The sequence below is a fragment of the Coturnix japonica genome, chromosome 5 (assembly GCF_001577835.2).
Source record: "Coturnix japonica isolate 7356 chromosome 5, Coturnix japonica 2.1, whole genome shotgun sequence".
NCBI classification, from domain to species: domain Eukaryota; kingdom Metazoa; phylum Chordata; class Aves; order Galliformes; family Phasianidae; genus Coturnix; species Coturnix japonica.
In genome coordinates this window covers 31,033,417-31,054,777 of record NC_029520.1, presented here as the reverse complement: position 1 = coordinate 31,054,777, position 21,361 = coordinate 31,033,417, and the positions used below count along the sequence as shown (strand labels likewise).

At 35.2% G+C, this 21,361-nt stretch overlaps 1 long non-coding RNA gene across 3 annotated transcripts in view; it reads left to right on the top strand.

Annotated features, from left to right (window-relative positions):
* LOC107315005 overlaps positions 1 to 21,090 on the top strand; it is a 40,601-nt gene extending 19,511 nt beyond the window's left edge. Inside the window, exons 3-6 of one of the 3 annotated variants that reach the window (XR_001555725.2) lie at positions 2,400 to 2,463; positions 3,233 to 3,420; positions 17,469 to 17,529; positions 18,772 to 21,090. This is a non-coding gene — a long non-coding RNA (uncharacterized LOC107315005). Of the gene's footprint in view, positions 1 to 2,399; positions 2,464 to 3,208; positions 3,421 to 17,468; positions 17,530 to 18,771 lie in introns of all 3 variants that reach the window. The other 2 variants (XR_001555724.2, XR_001555726.2) reach the window with 2 other exon arrangements.
* The last annotated feature ends 271 nt before the right edge of the window (positions 21,091 to 21,361 follow it).

Sequence of the window (21,361 nt, the reverse complement as noted above, 5' to 3'; positions counted from 1 at the left end):
ATTAAGAATGACATATGAATAGTCTCCTTTGATCACAAGATGTGGAATAAGCATGTGGGATACAAATGGCTTATGTCAAGGCATGCTGTTCTTGCATTTCCTTACAGTTCTTTCGTATTTAAAATGCTGTTTTATCTCATCTTCACATTTGTACATGCTGAGTGATAGGGTTAGAGAGAGATCTAGCACTGTTAATTTTGTACATCTAAACTGTTTGTTGGTATGTTGGGGACATCTAGTGGAGATAAAGCTCTTAGCCAGTTTTATGTCCTATGCTGATGTAACAGGAGCATTAGACTATGGAGAGCGCTTGTAACTGTGGGTGCAAGCCTGGAGTTTTGGATGCTATAGAAGAGAAGGACCAGCACCAGTTCTCACCTCTTCTTTCACTGCCCAAATATAGGGTATAGGAAATATCTAATGTTTTCAGACACAACAAACTGATACTATGTAGATTATTTAAAGGTTTCAAAATAAAGTTCCATTGATATTGCCAAGACCAGTAGCAAAACAGAGGACCGGAACCAGGGTGAGGTGATGCTATGGGGAAGCCTTCCTATCTCTTCTTCAGTCTCAACCTACTGCTTAAGAGATTAAAATATTTGGTACAAATTGTGTTTGCATGTGATGCCTGGTGCTGACAGAATGCCGCAGAAAACAGATTTACGTGGTCTTTTAGATGAGTCTAAAGGAAAGAGAACCAATTTCAGTGGCCCTGGCTGTGAATACTAAAGCAGTTTTACATATATTATACGGTTGTCTTTGTTAGACTTCACATCCTTACCTGTGAAATCAGTCTCAGGCCCAGTGTAAGCAATAAAGTAAAAAAGAAGTCAAGCTGTGAGAGTTCTCTTTTCTTTCCCTCAGAGAATTAATGCTGAATCGAGATACTTTGGTTAACAGCACTATTTTCTACAACACAAACATTTTATTTTTAATAAATATTTATGAGGAGTTGGCAAGGGAGGAGGAGGTTATATTTTGTTGATTAGAAAAAACAGTGATTCAATAAATGACATTAAGCTACTAGCTTTTCTGCTTTTGTTTCAATACTATGAATATGCAGAGACAGAGAGTGCGAGTGTGTGTGTTTGAAAGAGGGAGAGAGAGAAAGAGTGTGTGAGACAGGTGGCAGTGGGGTTGCTATAGCAATTACTTGTCACTAATGATAGGAGGGTAATTACTGCAGCAAATTCCCACATAGCTATTCAGCACACAAGTTAGACTATTTCTCATCCTAAAATACTCCTTCTGTATTTGCAGGATTACCCTTTTTTATCAGATGGCTACAGGCTACATTTCTAAAATGTATGATGGTGTAAATCCAGAATTAGTTATAGTTTCACTGGAAACAGGGTTTAGTCATACCACCAGCTTCCAGAGTGAAAGTTTGAGTGGTGTTATGTCTTTTGAGGTCTGCTTTTCTCAAGACACAGCACAAAATTTTCAGAATTTTCAGAATGCTTTTTTATGTTCAGTGTAAAAAGTGCATTGAGGTCACCTTCAATTCTGCATTAGGGTAATGGAGACTAATATGTGATTGAGTCTAACTCATCACTTAATTGTACAAGATGTAAATCAGAATTTTCAGCAGTGAACTAATAAAATTGCTCTCTTCATAACTGTACAAACAACTACAAATCAAGCTATTTTTGAAGGAAAATAGACTGAAACATTGAGCCACTGAGATTGTTCCACTGCAATATCTTTATTAGTATATTTTTCATTTCTCTCTTTCTACTATTTGTAGATTAACAGTGGCTTATCACCTCATGCAAATCAGGAAGAAAAAAATCTACATTGCATTTAATCTTTAGAAAGGATCGTTCCACAGCATTTAAAACATTTCTAGTGGAATAAATATAGATGCAACTTCTTTGCTGATGCATTTAATGAAGACTGTGTTTTGCTTAGAGTGGTCATCACTAATAAAATGGTTGCAAAGAATATGCATCTCATTTCCACAAAAACCTGATGTTACCTTGGCTACAGTATTTCTTGATGATTCTCTTTTCTTTAATGATTCTCTTTATCCTATTACCTGCCTTTTACTAATGAAATTCTGGATTGTGGACATTACCTTTTAATTAACTGGCAGCAAATATCTGCTGCTTTAGAGAATTCATTTTTTCCCCCCAGCTGGCTTGACTGTGATGATTTGAGGGCTCTCACTATAATTCCTGTCTTTTCAAGACATTGAATTAATAGATTTCATAACTATGGCTGCAAAGATAGCACCTATACTTTCTAGATGAGTGAGATTGCCTATTGGACTGTAATTAATAAAAGTTTGATGTATTCTAATGTATTTCTTTCTGTCATTATAGAATCTGATATTGTGCATCTTTGTGGTTAGTGGCATTAAACTACATAGGCTTCTCTCTCTTCCTATCTTTCAGATAATCTACTGACACAGTCATTTTTCCCACTCTTGCATCTCAACTCTGCAGTTTATTAATCCAGGTAAGCATTATTTGTTGTATTAATATTCCGATGAGAAAGACATAAAATGCAGTTTTTAGGTGTTTTTTTTTTTAGTGCAATTGAGTTATTTCAGATTGTAGATAAAGCAAGTTAATATGCTGAAAGTTAAAATCCATTTGTAAGCTAGTGACTTTGTACAGTAATTAAAACAATACTCACTATAACAGCATGAATAATTGTATGTTCAGAGGATTTTCGCAACTTCATTTCCTTTGTTTATGCCTCAGGTGAGCATTTCATAAATAGGAAAGTTGATTTATAATTTTCGTCTGATGTGTGAATCATTAAATCTTATGAATCAGTTTTGCCTCATAGACAGCACTTGAATTCCCAAGGATTTCATGAGAAGCACTTCCCATTTTTCTCACTAAAAATATATAGCTGCCAATTATAATTCAGTGCACAGTGCACCCAGTAACCCTGATAATCAGTAAAAATATGTCAGAGAGCAAGATGGTTTCTCCAGCTGAATGGAAATCTCAACAAGCAGTTAACCTACAATAGGAAGAAACTCATTACTGGGATAGCTTGCTGCCTTACAGCTCTTGAAAAGCTGATTAAAGAAATAATGACGTGAAACTATAAAATCCTGGCAAAAGCAGATGACAGATATTTTGTCTTGCACCAATACTTATTTTGGCTCAGAGCAATACATATATGTAAATTTACTGACTGAACCGGTACATTACGATGAAGTACAAGAATGTCCATTTCCTTTCCACAGCCTACATCATTTTTATTGTTCCAGCTTTTTGACTTCTGACGACTTCAGTTCAAGTCCCAGTTGGGCTCCTGATCAGTAGGGTAGCTGATTTCCCAATAAAGAGAGAAAGGAAATGTGTAAACTTGTTGAAGTGCTCCACAAGCTCCAGCTTGCAAACCTCACAGAGGCTGCAGTCCATCCAGTGCACAGACTCTCACCTAATACAACATACTGTAAGTTGTGAAGAAATGTGTTTAAGTATAAATAGTCTCTACTGGCTTCAGGAAGTAAAACTGTTCCCTTAGTTTAGTCAACATATTGCTTGCTGGGGAAGCCGAGAGGCCAATTTCCTAGGCTCACCAGTGATTTCTTCCTGTAAAATGAAAGTTAGCAATAATTGTGTGTATAATATTGTCTATTAGGTAGTGCATAAAGGCTTGCATTGTATGTACATACTGTAGTTGTATAGAAAACATTACAGAGTGAGCCTGCTTTTAGCTTGATGCCTCATACAGTGGTAATTGAAGAGAACAGCCTTTTGATTTGCTACTATTTGCAGTTCTGCAGGAAAAACTAAGTTTAGGCTATCTTGTGCTGTGCATTGTTGCCCTGTTTAATCTTCTGATTCGCTAGGAACAATTACATGCGACACCTATGGAGAATTTAATTGCTTAGCTCCTGCCTCTATGGCAATTGTAATTACTGTGCAGTACTATTTGAAAAAGGAAAAAAGGGGAAAAAAAAAAAAAGAAAAAGAAAAAGAAAAAAAGAAAAAACAGAAAAAAACAACTGTGGTGTTTTTTAGAACATAACACTGAATAATACCAAGGTTAGATTCATACAACAGCATAGCTCCAAGAATTAGCTTCCAGAATTAACCCTGTGTTCTTTTGATGAGAGCCCAGGCAAAATAAAGCAATGGTTTTTGTAAATATCCTCATGTAAAGATTTCTATACAAGCTCTTCAAATGCATTTATCCACCAAATACACGTGGGAGTCAGCACAGCATCTTTCTTCCCCTCCTTTTCCAGCTGAGGAAACTAAGGCACAGAAATGTGCTGCCTAATTTGTCTTTATGAAAAATCCAAAGAAGGGAAAATTAGTATGTGAAAAATTTTGAATTTATAGCATTTTCAGGCTCCTTTTACTTCTCATGGATGTAGCTTTGAAAGAAACATAATAGGCAAAAGATGTGCCTTTTTAAGCTTTAAAACCCTAAAAATTTTTGTAAAATGGAACATAATAAATAAATGAATAAATGTTGCTGTGCTCTATTCCACTGATAATTCCTGTTGAACAGAATCGAAGATGTCATTGTCTCCGTCATCACGAACAATTCCAACCAAAGTGGTGTGTAGGCAGAACTATCCTATTGCATTCTGAAGGAAATTTTAAAAAGCGTCCAAAGGGAACTACTGTATTAGAATTTCATTTCTTCCTCATAGAAAAGAAAGAATGATCACTGCTTCATTTGCAGCAAGGCATTTTTAGTTCTTTCATCATCTAGATTTTCCGAATGATCTTGATAGCAATTCATTTAGAAAGTAAACTCTTGTTGGGAAGTCCTCAAGAAGCTTCAAGAGTTCAGAGCTTTCAGAAGTGGAATACAGATCAAAATCAGTACCAGTACTCCACAAAAAAGAGCCCATTCTGGCTTAAATAAATGCCCATGACATCTTACAGCAATGGTGAGATTTATTTTTCTCAAGCAAAAACTAATCATATAGAACTGAAATTCACTCACAATTTTCTATAGGTTTCTTGCTCACTTTCAACATCTGCTATAGTCTCTGCTATACAACATGGCCAAGCATGTGACCTATAGATATCAAAAAATCAGAACATTACTTTGGTATAATTATACCGAACAAGAAATATATGTTTAAGATAACTACTAGGTTTTTCTTTTCGCAGCCTATCAAATGTAAGTTTAGTCATGCCAGAGAAGGTATAATGCTATAATTGCCTGTATGAATCTTGGTAGCATTTAGACAGCGTGCTGCAAAAGTGAAGGTGTACAGTACATACCCCTGCAGATCTGCTTCTGTGATTAACCTGAGAAATTCTGTATGAGGAAAAAAGTAACTAAGAGAAATGTGTTTTCTTCAGATAATTATTAACTTCTTTTGATACTGACATCAACAGTACTGACAAGATCTCTTTGAAAGTCAAGATTACCTTTCTGGAAGTTTTGCATTCTTTGTCATTAAAAGAAAAAACACCTACATTGACATTTTAAGCTTTTCCAAAGTTTCATATTAAAAAAGCAAATGATTTGATTGAAAATCCCTTGAAGGTCACAGGGAACTCATCTCACACATGAGCCATTGTAATTTTTCCACATAATCTATCCTTTCTTTTTTTTTCTTTTCAGTTAGTAACTCTCTGAATATATACAATTATGACAATAGCTAGCCATTTCACTGAATTAAAAGCAGTTTCATGTATAAAATCTATATGTATTCTCTCCACCTTTTTTATGTTGCAAAAAACTTCATCTGGACTTCTCATAACATAATCTGTGTGTTCAGAGCCAATATGATCATCTCAGGAATTGTTATTAGCAGATCTGTAGTTTGTCATTATCTGGCCAAAAAAGATTTGACAACTTCAAATCACATGAAGTTTCTGCTCTTTTAATTACTTGGTTCTAAAGTAAAGATATTGTTAAACAATATTTGCAAATTGTTTTTTAATTCCATTGGAAATTTAAAGTCAGGCTTGTCCTTATTCTACCTTAAAACCATGTTCAGACTTTGTATCCTCTGAATTTACACATCTAATCCTCAACCAGCTTCAAACTGCATCCCTTATTTTATAACGTGAACAGTGCAAGCACAGTACAGAAGAGGAGAGACTCCAAACAGTGTATCTGAATGCACTTTTAAATATGCTTTTCCATTGGAGATATTTGCAAATGAAACCCTGCGATGCAGCATTTAATTCCCACGAGAAGTGCTATTCTCATTATATCTTCTGTCTGTATACAAGCTTCTGCTGTGTTACTTGTATTGCCATTTTCAGCAGGGACACAGAAGAGAGAAAGGATAGGAACTCAGACAGAATTACTAAACTGTAACACAAAGATAATGAACTCTAATGCAACAGGACAGCAAATTAAAAGACTGGGAAGTTGTTAGCCCATGTAAAAATAGGAAGAAAAAGAGCTTTATTCCATACTTTTGAAGCATTCTTCAAAGATCAGAGCCTACTAAACGAAGCAGTCCAGTTAATCTGCCTAGAGCTCCTCAGTTCAGCTCTCTTTACAAAAGAAATCCAACCAGACATTTTTAAGAGCAATTATTTTTTTTATGAAAAGGAAATAACTAAGACCTAGAAAGGCACATTAGGGGCTAGAAGACACACCAATCAGGAAATGGTTTAAGATCCCCATTCAGCTCAATTTGTTTTAAAGTATTTCAAAACCCCTGAATACAGCAAATTCTACAAATAGCCAAATGGCTGGGAGACACAGTGCATATTGCCAAACAGATTTAAATGCAAAACCAAGAGTTTTGTTTCCCAAAGCTGTAGAGGGTGATTATAACACAGTCCAGTCTTAAGGCAAAGTGAGTTTCTGTTGTTTTTATGTATTTCTCCACCACAGTCCTAATGTTCTCTTTCTGTATAAATACACCTACAGAAGAACAAACCCATAAAGAAATTTGGTAATTCCAAAAGCAGCATGGATTTGGCAAAACTATACCCTGCTTCACAGCATTACCAACTACAAGCATTCAAGCATCATCAAATGTTCCCTGTATCAGTCTTGGGATCAAAATTGTAATAATTTTAAAATACATTTTAGACTTTTTTGTTTAATGTTCATTTTAAAAGCTCTTATGAAAATCTAAATGGAATGTGAAATTTATGTGACAAACATGAAAACTAAGGATTTATATCTTTATTACAACAAATCCTCGGATTCGCGCCTATGCAAATAATTTTAGTATATAAAGCACACAGAAATGAAGCATTTATCACAAGACTGTGACAAAATTTGAAAGATGATTGTGTGGGCTGCAGTTTAGTTTTATTGCTTCTAGAAGTTTACGGGTACAGTCCTGTGAAATGTTACAAATCAGTTCTAATCCTGACCTTTTAAGTAACAGGCGTTCTGCTGATATTCCAGCACTTCTAATCAGTGGGATCAGGAAAATGTGCTCTTTTTGTCAAAAATAAGACATATGAATCTCTTAGTCTGGGTGGGAAACAGGCAGAGAATTGAAAGAAATTCAGATTTTTCTGGAAAAAAAAGCGTACTATCCACTCAGAAAATCAGATTCTCAGCTGTGTCTGCAGGGTATAGTAAAGCTACAACACAACCTTTCAGCAGTATCAAAAAGACTTGCAAAGTCCTTTGCAAGATTAGCAATACTGAATAATTCAGTACAGTTCAGCATATTTTGGTCAAGACTGTTGACTGCAAAAGTATATTTTCTTTCTACTTAATGACATTTTTGATTTTTAAGGCCTGCACAATAATGTTGAAGTATGTAGGCTGCTCCAAAGATAATGCCTCAGGAATATTGGTGGGAAATTTCAACTTCTACTACAATACTACCACCATCCACCACTGATGTCTTGGGCCAACATAATAAAATAGGAGGCATTACTTTCAGAGCAGCCCTCCTATTCTGCATAAGCAGAAATAGTGACATACATTCTCATTATCTGAAGAAATAGGTGGGGAAAAAAAAAAAAACTAACTCAATGACCTCAAAACTTTATGATACATGATAGGTGTCATACTGAAAATCCTGTGAAACCCTTGTATTACATGCAAGATTTCACAGCTGTTTAAAACAAGTAAAAGCTGACCATGACTGAATTCTCTGTCTTCAGAGCAGAATATCAGTGTTTACCACAATAACGCAAAATTGTCTAAGTACTATTTTAGAATAAAAGCCTTAAGTACACAACTCATCTTAGAAGTGAATAAAGAGAACAAACCTTCTACCCCAATACATATAAACCCAAAACAAATGTGAAAAACTATGGCAGGAATGAGAGTTGCATGTAGATGAAATGTTGTATTTAATGCAAAAAATGATTTAGCCATTCTAATTAGTGGCTAAATTATTCATTTCAAGGTTGTGATACCTATTCTTACAGGTCTGTTGGGTCATTCTCATTCCTGTGGATCAGTCCTGCAAATAGCACTAAAGCTGAACAAAACTAAGGCTAATAATTTTTGAGTTCCTTCAAGTACTCAAAATACTACTATGCTAATTCCCTGACAAAACCTTATCTAATCACTAACAGTGTACAGCAAATAAATGCTACAAAAGAATGCCAGATGAATTGTTTAGATTTTATTGGATATTTATTGCTATTTTATATTTAATATTATCTTTGCTTTCATTAACATTAAAGGGTAAATGAAATGAAGTTTCAACTTCAACATTCAATTAGATTTATTTAGGCATTAAAATAATTGACTGTTTTGTGGAATCCAGCTTTATTTCAGCCAGACTTTGTATCCTTTTGTCGTTATCTGTTCCTATCCTTCAAAGAATGTTTCAAGAAAGATGTTTATAAAAACCTCTTTTTGTTCTGCTAACCTTGCAAACTAAACATGTTCCATTTATTTTTAAATTAAGTGAAAATTAGCCAGGTGTGATAGATAAGCTTTCTATACACAGGTCTAAATATTGACAAAAGGAGACGTGTCACTGGAAAAATCATCAGTCTAGCAATTATCACGTTAGCATGTTAAGTGGAAAAAGATGTGAAACTTCCAAATGTGTCAATACAGATTAATTCATTTCCACTAGCTATCAGCTATACTGTGAACATCAGTGCCTTAATGTATACTCAGCGGTGGGTTGGCATTTGCAAGTAAATACTTAGATGCAGTTTATAGAATTGCCAGATCTGTGGCAAAATCATGTGAAACTCCTTCAAAAATATTCTGCAGAGTAAACTTCTTCAGAAATTCTGAACGTTACTGTAGTGAAGGTCCCACCATACAGGGAGAAAGATGAAGGTCAGGATTAGGAACAAGCAGTCAGCAAGGAATATATTTCTCACAGAAATAGCAGGAAATTCCAGATCCAAGTCAACATGGGCAGGGAAAAGAGCAGAAGGAGCCAACCACAGTATTCCTGCAGATGCAGCAGCAGCAGAGAACAAAATGTGCTAAGCTTTTTTATTAGTAAGTCCAGAAAACCAGCTGTGATTTTAACAGCTGGCTCTGCCACATTAAATCTAGTCTCCTTCAGTGAAGCTCCAGCCCTTTTACAGCTGTATGACCAAAACTTAAAGAGGATTTGTAACAGAAAAGGAAAAGCTTTTCCATACTTTCTCACAACTTCTGCTATTCATTTCTGATCTTTCTGTATTAAGATTTTATCAGTATGTGCCATTTTCATATCTATTCAGTATCACATTATTTGCAAGCCAGTCTAACCTTCTCCCCTGTTTCTGTTCATAAAAAATAAAATAAAACAAAATGAAATAAAGTTTAAAAATTGCAGTAAGTTAAGGGGTCATCAATAAGTGGCGGATAAAGAAGGGAGGAAGACAGGAAAAAAAATCTATGCCCTTCTACAGTGTGCATTTAAAGATAGGCATTTATTTACAATGTAAAAAAATTAACCCGCTCCAAGAGCACTGAGTGGACTGTTTACATAGGTCTGAAGTTTAAACTCTTCCTAGTGAATAAACACACTGACAGTTTTGTGACAGCTTGTGATGGAGAAAATCACAGTATAATAGCTCTCAGGATACAATATTTTGGAGAGGGAACTTGCAGAAAGTACTTAACACTGTGTGACCTAACAGCATGAAATAAATCCCTTTGAGACCAATTAAGCTTTCTTTCAAGGATCTAACATAATCTAAGTTGTATCTTGTTTGGTTGGTTTTTATGTGTAAGTCCTTTTAAAAAGATCTCGTTTTAAAAATTTGGTGTTATGTGATGTGTGCTCAAAACATGAGATATTTTTAGTAGTGATTAATCTGGTATGTATCAGTAAAAGGTCAACATCATAAGCGGAGCATGAAGCAAAGTCTGGTGAAGTCTATAGACAAAATCCATCCAATTCAGTGACTTTTGTTTCAGTCCATTAATAAATTATTCCAGGCTACATTATGCAATTTGTAGGGATAGTTTTGCAAACGCCTACAGTACATCACTATTGTATCTTGGCTAAATTATGTCCTGCATTTGCAGACTTCTCTATGAAGTGCTGTAAAAGGTAGGAGGATAAGGTAGAGCTGATGATGCAGCTTGGCTGCAGAAACCCAGTTATTGAGGTCCTGGACTTATTTGTAACAGCATTTCTTGTACTATGGCCTAATAGAACTTCTTTGGGGAAGGTAAGCAATATCTTTTCAATTGAACTTGCATTAATTTTTCTGTAGAAATGTATTTATCTGTTCTTTTCAGCCTCTTCCTCCAGAAGTGCACTATGCAGACAGCTGGTGGAATGGCGCTAACATAGATCAAAGCCTGAAACTTTGTCCAAAGAAAATGTACTGGCAGACTAATAAGATGTGTTATCTTCACATCTACTTCCTTCAAGATTTTTACTATTCTTTGACTTTTATGTGAGAACTTCGGAGAACAAAAAACAACGACAAATAGATAAATATCACAATATATACACAGAATTCCTCAATGAAAAGTTCAGGTTTTTCTACATTTCACTATATGTAGTTTGCACAGCATTAAATTTAAGATTTAGTAATCATCTTCGTGTCAGAAGAAGCTGAAGCACCATACCCATTAATCCCTTTTTGAATGCACTCAGGAATCCAGGACTTGCGAACGCCTGCAACAAGCAAGAATAAGTATTTCAAGATAAAATTTCAAAAGAAAGCAGGAAAGATATTTTAAGGTTTCCTTTACGTTGTTTTTACTCTTCCTTGGTGCTCAGCATCATGAAAATTTGGCCCCAAGTCATAGAGAATTTAGGCAACTGTTTCCCCATGTTAAATTTTAAAACTGGTTGCCATGGCAACTGCCAGACACAGCATATGGTGTGTCTGTTACCTCCAAGATAACAGAGCAATTTCTAAAGAATTTTCTTTACAATATGTTATGAACCTTTGTACTTTTTACAATTTTTTAGAGTGCAGTATAAGGTACTGTTGTTCCCTGACATTCTCTTCAAGTTGAATGCTCATTTTGTAACTCTCTCTTTCATATTAGGCAAATATTTCCCTCTTCTCCTTTTCTTTTTATTCTCTCAGTATTCAGCAAAACATGTAGGATTAAACCGGGGAAGAATAAATATCTATTAAGCTTTACCTAAAGATTCAATCTAGTTGGGATATTACCTTTCTTTCACAGTGACAATCCAAAAGACAAAGATACGAAAAAAGACAAAGTACAGAAGATGACAGAAATCTTAGTAAAACTTTTAAAAACAGGTCCTGGGCAGACAGGCATTTTGCAGAACTATCTGTAGTCTTCAACCCGTTGATTCTCATACTTGCCCAACTTCTCATGAGCAATGAAAATTAGTATCTGTGCAAAGTGACCTTAAACAAGGGGAATTAAAAAATACAACCTGTCACCTATTGTTTAGTAGGTAGCACCATTTGCCTTGAATAGCAAAGATTATTGCAGTCCCTTTTCCCTTGACTTGACCCTAATGTTTAGGTCTCAAAAAGAAAACCCCTAGGACAGTTTGCAATTGGGATTGCACTACCTATCTTTCTCTTCATCGGGGAGAAGACCTCACTGTCCATTATGGCTTCCAACAGATAAAAATCTCAATGCCAACACTGTTCTTGAGAAAAGGAAAATAGGTCTTTATTCCTTCTTATGCCCTTTTGTGCTTGTACAGGCTGAGACAAGAAGAATAGTTACTAGGATACATAATAATGCTCTGTTCTGTAATTCTTTGTCCCTTGAGTCCTTCATTCTAAAAACTTTCTATCATTAAGGTACATTCTGAACAAATCTCCAAAAAATTAAAACATAACTCTCTATCAAAACAGGTTATATGACTGCACATTTAATTCTCCCCCTTGAGGAGGAGCTAACAAAGAGAACGAATCACTCATCATATACTTCACTTAATGCACAACTACAAGATGCTGACACTAGCCTCATAAAGGTAAATGATAACAGATAACAGAATCAAATATTTTAAAGGGGACTTTGTATTTGGTAGTTTATTTATATATTATAATTTTTTGTGAGGAAAAGAGGAATCATTCCATAATGCATGAAATAGCCTCTGTAGGCACAACACCACAATGTCTGTCAATGACACTTTTCCATGTAACTGCGCATATTCCATGTGCACCAACTGACATCTCCAGATGCGAGAAAAATTTAAGAGAAAGAGGCCTCATTAAACTACCCTTGCATCAGTTTTCTAAAGTTCTGCCTTATCTTCCAGAACAGGACAAGAGAGCCTGTTTTTTGTCAGGGACAAAATGGTATTACAGAAATTCTATGGCAGAGACAAAACAGTTAACATACTCAGGTTGTCAGCACTGACCTGGGAGATCTCCTCATCTGCCTCTTTCACCTGCTCCCTCAACAGCTGACAGGAGCTCTAGGTATGGAAATCCACTGTACATTAAAAGGAAGAACAAATAAATAACTTTCAGATAAGGAGTGAACATCACAGATCTCTCCAAAGCCATGCTGCATCAGCCCTCCTTCTTCAGTAAGACCACCTGAATGGAGGATTGTCATCACCTTCTCTGCCTTTACTACCCCAACTACCTTTAAAAGTCAGCAAACTACTGCTATGGAGTAAACAAGTCCACTGTGAGTATGGTTATGAAGGAGAGTTGTAAACATGTTTTCCAGGTCATATAAGCACATGGGCATTAGCAGCTATGCATGCCTCTGCCCAAAATGCAGAAGTGATTGAAAAGATTCACATCCCATAAAATAATACTCTCCACAATACTTCTTTTGAGAAATGATCAATAAGAACTAACATTCTGTAAAACCTGATGGCTTATGGATGGTATTATCTTGTTGCATTAGGCATAGACTTGGCACTAGAGACTCTACAAACTGCTAAAGGAACTCTCTTCTACTTAGATACTGATACTCAGATACATCTTTCCACTAAGTCCTGAATTTTTCTAACCTGTACAGGCCACATGATGACTCTTAAAGAAGCAGGTGCAGACAGTCTTGGAAAGGATAAGCAAAGGGGAGGTCTTATTTCTGCTTTTGGCTACCTAATAGGTATGAATAGGGCCAGGTCACCTCAGGAGATCTCTTCCAACCTAAATTATTTGATGATTCTGAAAGTTTATTTGACTCCAGTTTAGGAAAGTATCAGAAGGCAGTGTTTGTCATTGAAGAAACTAATAGAAAATCTGAGCAAAACTGAGAGAAGAAGTGAAAGGGTGAGATATATCAAAAAAGTAGTTTGTGCCAAAGAGAATTTGCAGTTGTTCCCTTTGGGATGTATTCTTTCTGCGTTGGCACAGAGCACATTGATTCAGTAGATATATCTCACACACAAAAAAAAAAAAAAAAAAAAAAAAAAAAAGCACATAATCAACTCTAAACATGAAACTAAGAAACACAAAACAAAGGAGACAACTTATTCTATTTTGGGAAACAAAGCACAAAAAAATATTTTTAAAGCACCTCCATAATTATGTATAAATGAAGTATATCACTACAGCATATTAGTTAATCCATGTAAACATATTTTGCACCTGAATGGTTATAAACAGGCAAGCCATAACCTCATTTTCAGGCTTTTTTTTCCACATTATAAATTCATTTTTCTCTTTGCAAAATGTCACTTTCTTTCCAGCAGGTTAATCCCAGGAGGTCTGGTAACTACAATTACTCCATTTAAATATTCCACATATCTGTCAAGACTCAAAAGAATTCTGCAGTGTCAGTTTAAATATAAATATATATAATTCTGGTTAATAATCATCACTTCAAGTCTGTTATGAAAACTGTATTACTCATTCAAAGAGTGTGTGATGTTATGTGCATCTGTAGCATTTGTTGCAGCATTCATTGATTTATTGGTTAGGAAAACGACCATACTAACTACAAAACATCCATGATCTCATAAAGAATACAATGCTCTTGGAAGATAAACTTGTCAATAAGTTTTTATTCTAATTACTTAAGAAAAAAGCACCAGAAATTATCTAGCTTTTCATACAAATAAAGTCGAAAATGTACATAATACTGTAAAAGCAACCTCTAGTTAAACATACGTGATGCTTTTCATTTCTTTATCATTTTTATCTAAACCAAATATTTTCATCTGCTGATGATCAGAACTTTCTTTTTTTCTTGGTAGGGTTTTAGAAAGTTTGGAAAGTTGACAATTTTCTGACAGCTTTTAAATGTCTTGAAATACCATTTTTACCATGGGGAAAAAAAGAAAAAAAAAAAAAAAAAAGCATCTTAATAGTTTGGAAACTAAACATTAATCCAAAATAAACTGCAGCATTTAGTTCCTTTAAGTAGGATGTGCTTACCACATCCCTATTTACTAAGCCTGTTAGAGTAGCTTTTGAAATGAAGACAAAAGTGTAACTGTTCTTACAATGAAAGTTTCAATAAGTGGAACAAATATCCTTAAGCCCAGCAAACACAACTAGAACCAACGAATACTATTTCATAGCTTTTAATCTCCATGACAACGTACCTCAGATTCTTCAATAAAATGCCACTTTACATGCACACAAATATACTCAATTATGAACACCTACTATGTGTTCATAAATATCACCAGTGCTGTGGATCTTAAAACCATATGTAATACCACAGATTTCTTTCTCATGGAAAACTAATCAGTCAGCCCTCAGCTAAAAACTTAATTTGTATCCTTCTGCTTATATTAACTATTGAAAAATCAAACGGCAAAAAATGATATACATAGTATATGGCCCAAATGTATAAAAACATACCTTGAGTTCTGGAATGCACTGGGAGAAGTATCTGAACCATAAATAAATAAGAATTATTTTGAAAACCTGTATTACGATCACAAATTACATGGCAGAATTATTCACAGTGTATTTCTGTATCAGAAAGGAAATAGTTGATTTAAATATTACAAGCAGAGTGTTCAATAAGTTGTATGAGTAAGGATACAATTATTGATAAGAGTCATGTATTGATGTAAACGTGGCTCATACCTAATATTGGAAAAATCACAATTAATGTTTAAAAAACTGTCCAAGTGCAAAGTACAATTTTAGCTACCCCAGGAAATTGCAGAATTACAGAGATCTGCCTACAGAAAGAGAGAGATACTACCAATTGCGCAGTTTGTAATATTGCATTCATGAAATTCACTAGCTATACTCAGTTATCTTGCCTGTTCTGTGTTTTTAGGACTAATGCCCTGGATTCCTGCTGTAGGGGGAATAGAATCCTTAGAGTTGTAAGGGACCTCAGAAGGCCATCTAGTCCAACTTCCCTGCAATGAGTAGGGACACTACAGCTAGATCAGGTCGCCCAGGGCCTGATCCAACTTCACCTTGAAAGTCTTCAGGGATGGGGTATCAAACACATCTCTGGGCATCCTGTTCCAGTGCCTCACCACCAAGAAGAGCCAGGACTCATCTGTTTCCCATCTCCCTGTATTTATCAGATCCCCTCTCAGCCTTCTTTTCCCTCACTGTAAAGGACTGTTTCCTCAAATCCAACCTAAATCTACCCCCTTTAAGCTTGAAGCCATTTCCTCTTGTTCTGTCACAACAGACTGGGCTACTCTCAATCCTTTCATTCCCCACTTTGTATTGGTAATGGGGGTGTCTCAACCCAGGTGCAAGACCTTGCACTTGGATTTCTTGAATCTCATGAGGTTTGCCTGGGCCCACTGCTCAAGCTTGTATAGGTGTGGGATGTGCCACATCAGTGCAGAATGTGGTATTTTCAACAAACGAAAGAAACACGTATGCTCCCTATAGGAAGTGGACCTGTCAAACCTTCACACTGCATGGCCTGAATCAATCAGCACAGCTGCACCTCAGATCTTCCACCAGCCTCTGCCTTCAAAAGTCAGCATACCTCTCACTCCCAACTTTTCAGATACCCTGCTACAACAAGTCTAGCTAACATTTCCAAAGAACCTGTTTTAACAAACTTTTGCATCTAAACTCCCAACACCCTACCCAGTCAAAAGAGACTTTATTAGTTGCACATGTTTCAAGTACAACTTGTACCTGTTGCTGCATTAAGCAGATCTCTTCTCCCTTCCTTCTCCCAGGATGTCTCAAATGGTAGCTTAGCTATTAGGATTAATTCTGGGAAAAGCATTTTTTTCTCCACACACCAGAAGAAAAAGCCTGAAGAAGATTTGAGTCATAATATTACTCTTCCCTGTAGTGTATCAGACTATGCACCGTTTCCTACAAGTATGCTCATGACAACACGTTTTATCCTGATTTGAAATGTCAGTGCAAAGATCACAAAAGCATAGAACAGCTCAGATAGGAAGGGACCTCTAAAGATCATCAGGTACAACCTGATGGGAAAGGGAGCCTAGACGAGGTTATCTAGCACCCTATCCAGATGGCACAGGACTCCTTTGAACCATATGTAGCTTCCTTATCAGTCTGGAAGAATAGATGAAAAATAGAGCAAGGAGTTTTGTGAAGCACCAGCAGATTTCTTTTGTGATAAATATGAACAGAAATTGTCATCATTGTCCTTCTTGTCCATTCCTTCCTACCATCCCTGCATTGACCTGCTACAGAGCTCCATACATGTGTTTGCAGAGGAGCAAAGGCCCCTCCAACATATCTGTTCTTGCATGCTAAGTCACAGAAGTTTGGGGCTTGAGGGCATGTTGAAAGAGCCTGAGAGTTAGAAGATCTATGTACACATGAATAAATCAGCCCTTAAAGGTATCTCAAAAGGCATTATGGATTCAGGCTAGTTGGCTTGCTAGTATCTGTCTCAAAAGGCTCCAGTTTGACCATCTCTTTTTCTGTGATACTGAAGATCTATTGTGCATTCTAAAATTATATCAAATATGTAATAAAATAAAAGTAACTTGCATAACTTTCATTGACAAATGCTAAATTATTTACAAACTTCAGTATATAAAGTCTGAAGCCATTTTCACTGCAAACTAACAAAATTTACCTGTTTAGATATATTCCTAATTATTCTTTGCACTGCCCTAACCTCTTTTTCACATAATACTTCCACTGCTTGAATAACTTTGGTACGCATCCTTATTAAGACTGAATGTCATCTGTCTTTTAATTAGACATTTATGGTATTTCTAAATTGGATAAAAAGACAGAAAGTCTAAATGCCATAATTATATCCCTAAAGAAAACTTAAAATCTTTTCTCTTAAAGAGTTCCAGAATCATAGATGCATAAACTAGAAGATCCATTGAGCTTTCAAGATCCAATACAGGTACTTGAAACATCTAGCCATGCAACTCATAATGAGTAACCTTTTTGTACTGAAACAGTGCAAGTGTTAAGCCAACATTTCATATATAAAAATATATGTCCATTTTAAAACTACTGCATCATGTAGTTAATTCTCAAGTCAAAAGTAATATTTTTCTAGTATGCTAATGACATTTATGGGACTATAATTAAATAAACAAAAGATACTTTACTGTGCCTCAATTTCTTGTCCCTGTAAAAATAACAAACTGTACTTCTGCAGAAATATATCTTTCCTTTTGTTTAATATGTCACCTACAGAGAAAAAAGTTTTAGGTATCTTTTTATGTCTTATAGCTGTAGTCTCTAAACTATATGTAATTACGTTCAATGAAAAAAAGAAAACTATAATGGGAATAGCTTTATTGTCATATTTTTACTAGTGGGTGTGAGAAGTGATTTAACTTACAGGTACTGATTATTTAATTGTATTGACATAGAGCATACAGCCTACCATGACTAGTGAATCATTCAGACTGACAAGAGGAGGTGTAAAAAATCTTTTCTCTATTCTGCCACATTCTTCTAGTTTTACAAAGGAAAAGGCTTTATTCATAGGAGAGTAAGCCATTAAAGTTTTTGATAACAGCTACAAATGCATACAAGTCAAATCCATATGGTATAACTCTGAAATTAATTGGATAGTGAAAAAAACTATACCAGGAAATGATGGTATCATCTGATACATAATATAGCTGACTCTGAGCCTACACACGGTTTGAAAATAATCTTTGTAAACTCTACAGAATTAAAAAAAGCTTATATATAAATTGCTTATTGCATTTCATTTGTTAGTATGTGACCTTTTTTCAACACAATTGTTGCATAAACCCATTTATTTGTTTAGATGTGAAAAGGCACCACAAACTATTAAAGTCTTAGCTACACCATTATGTATGAAAGTAATTGTACTGTGTATTTTTAAACCTGTCACCCTGCAGTAGTAGTTGATTAAAAGAATATGAATTCATTATGCAAACTAATTGTGCTTTGGACAATACTTGACCAAAAGAAATAAGCAGAGTTTAGAGAAATTCTTGCTCTGGCTCTCAGCAACCTGAATAGGAAAATTTATCTATAGATGGGCTTGAATATGACTGCTTGTGTTCTACACTCATATTGTACAGACATAACAGAGCTCAGATTATAGATACACAACCAAACACAGACTCTGGGTTCAAAACATCTGTTTTTCTTATATCAGATTTGCTTATACGTGGCAGTAAAAGCAAGATGAAGAAAGCACGGGACTAATGGATTCATACAGATCTCTTCAGGTATTTTCAGTATCTTGTTTTCCTGAGAATAATTAAAAATAAGATACATATTATCTTGAATCTTTAAACAGTTATTATTTTTTTTTTACAGTTAGAGACACAATAGATTTTAGAGCTATACATTTCTCACCTTTTTTTCTAAAATATTTAGATAACATCTATTTCTCTCTTTGACTTTCACTATGTAGCATGCATTCCTGAAATTGTTATCTTGGATTTTCAGCAGCATTAATAACCCATTTATTAGTATTAATTAATATTCTAATAATCAGAGTAAAATAGTCTGAAAGCATTAACTAATATGTCCTGTAGCAGAAACTTTAAGCTTAAAATTAGATTTATTTTTTTTTATTAAAAGCAAAAACAATATTACAGCTGTGTTAGAAAAGGTCTAGTGTTGAAAGAGTTGTGAACCAGTGATTATATTCACTACATAGTAAGAGAGTTCCCTTTGAAATACTGACAAATGTTTGTTTTGCCAAAAATGAAGTGGGTTTCTTCAACAAATCACTAAAAGTCTGTCTGGTACTTCTAAGCCCAGAAAAGCAATGTTGCTAAAGGAAAATATTGACTCCCTTTTTTGTTTGCTACAAAATATAGCATAATGCATCTGCCTGAAGGGCAAAAATCTCTGAAAATCATTGAACTGAGAATGGTTGTATATTCTGCACAATTTCAGAAGTGGCATTTCAGTAATGATCCATGGCAAGGGGCTCCACATCTAAAATATTCTTTGGTAAAAACTAGTTATATTTAATGAGATAAAAATAGATGAAAGTTTTGGCAATGAAAAGAACGACCTGGACTATGCTAAGAAATGTACTGTACTATGAAAAAAATATATAGATAGTATTTCCCTTATGATGACACTTCAAAAGATGAAGTCTGTAAGATACAAGAATCTTTGTGCTTGTATATTTAGCAGAGTTTACTTCCTAACAAATAAGATTTCATAATTGTTGTTGATTTCTGAGTTGTTTTTCAGAACAGTGTATCTTAAGCATGAAATGAAAATTACAGGTATGGTAATTCACCTAATTTATCCATTTATAATTGCTGAAAAGCATGGAACTACTAGAAGTGAACTTACCCTTTACAATTACAGACTTGAAGGGAATAGTAAGAATTGTTTAGAGGGAGTTTGAGCGTTGATAAAGGATGCTGCAAATCTGATAAAGAAATCTATTAAAATGTTGTAATTGTGCATCAGTTATATAAAAAAATATTTTTAGATGACGTGACAAAAAATCATAGAATTGTAAAGCCTAAAGAAGAACAGATAATGCAATTATAACAAGATACAGGTGAGCTACTTAAATTACCATATTCCACTTAACAACTCAGTGATCATAATCATTTTACAATTCTGTTCTATACAGTGTTAGAAGAGTAATTTAGAAAATCATTACCTCCATCTAGTGGCGATTCCCTGAAATTTTCACTTACAACTACGCTTCCACAGGGAAGTATGCCCCAAGCTTTGATTCTACCTTGTTACACCTTGAAAAGCAACAGGAAAACAAACAAACAAACAAACAAACAAACAAACAAAAACAACCAGCAATCCACTTGATTTATTAAAGAAAAGCTATATTTTATTTTTTAGTACTGAAGTTAGTTCCAAAACCTATGTTTGAGAGTTTAGATTTTATTTAAGGAAACTCATTCGGCAGCAGTGCCCACATCTCTTCCAAGAATGGTGCTCAAAATATCTTGTAAAGAAAGTCAGCATCACTCCTCACACAGTACAGCTTGGGAAGCTGAGGCAGGGGAAAATTAGACAATTTCAACAAGTGCTAGAATGTAGAAAGAGCCCCGGCCTCACCAGCTGCTCAGGTCAGTTTTCTCCCCACAGAGAAACAAGATGAGAGTGGCTACTTCTCCTTTGTTATCTTTGGATCAGCTAAAGAACAAACTGATAGTGACTGGCATGCCATAATAACGCCACAAGTGTTACAATTTAGAGGAGCAAGCCATATCACTGCAACCACCACCTTAGCCATTACAAGTAGTCCCGTTTGCATTCTACTGAGACAATATAAACACTCATTAAACATCAAATCTGCTTATTCAGTCCCGAGTGGTGTACAACAGAACCAACGAGGCAGCATGGCATGAAGTTTACACTGCCACACCCCAGTGATCTACCTTATTATAAAGAAAATAAACAGGCCAAGTCTCCAGAGCAATTACTGTCATTTTCTGGAAGCCTTTAATCCAGATGAAGTCATTTTGGATATTCTTGTTTACACAACAACAAAAAAAGTAATCATTCTTGTGAAACTTTAGACACTTGAAAGCAGTATGCACCAGGCTGCTGCATGTTTATACCCAGTCTGTGACAGGTAAATGAAAACCACAGTGATCAAAAGCAAAGGAGCAAGAGATAGAAGTCATTTTAATATTGTTTTGGGTCATTGGAGAAAAATGAACATTAAAAAAGTTTAATTTTTATTTCTATTTTATTCCTTTTTTTGACTTCTCGGGCAACATAATGAAACTCAGGAAGTAGGCCCA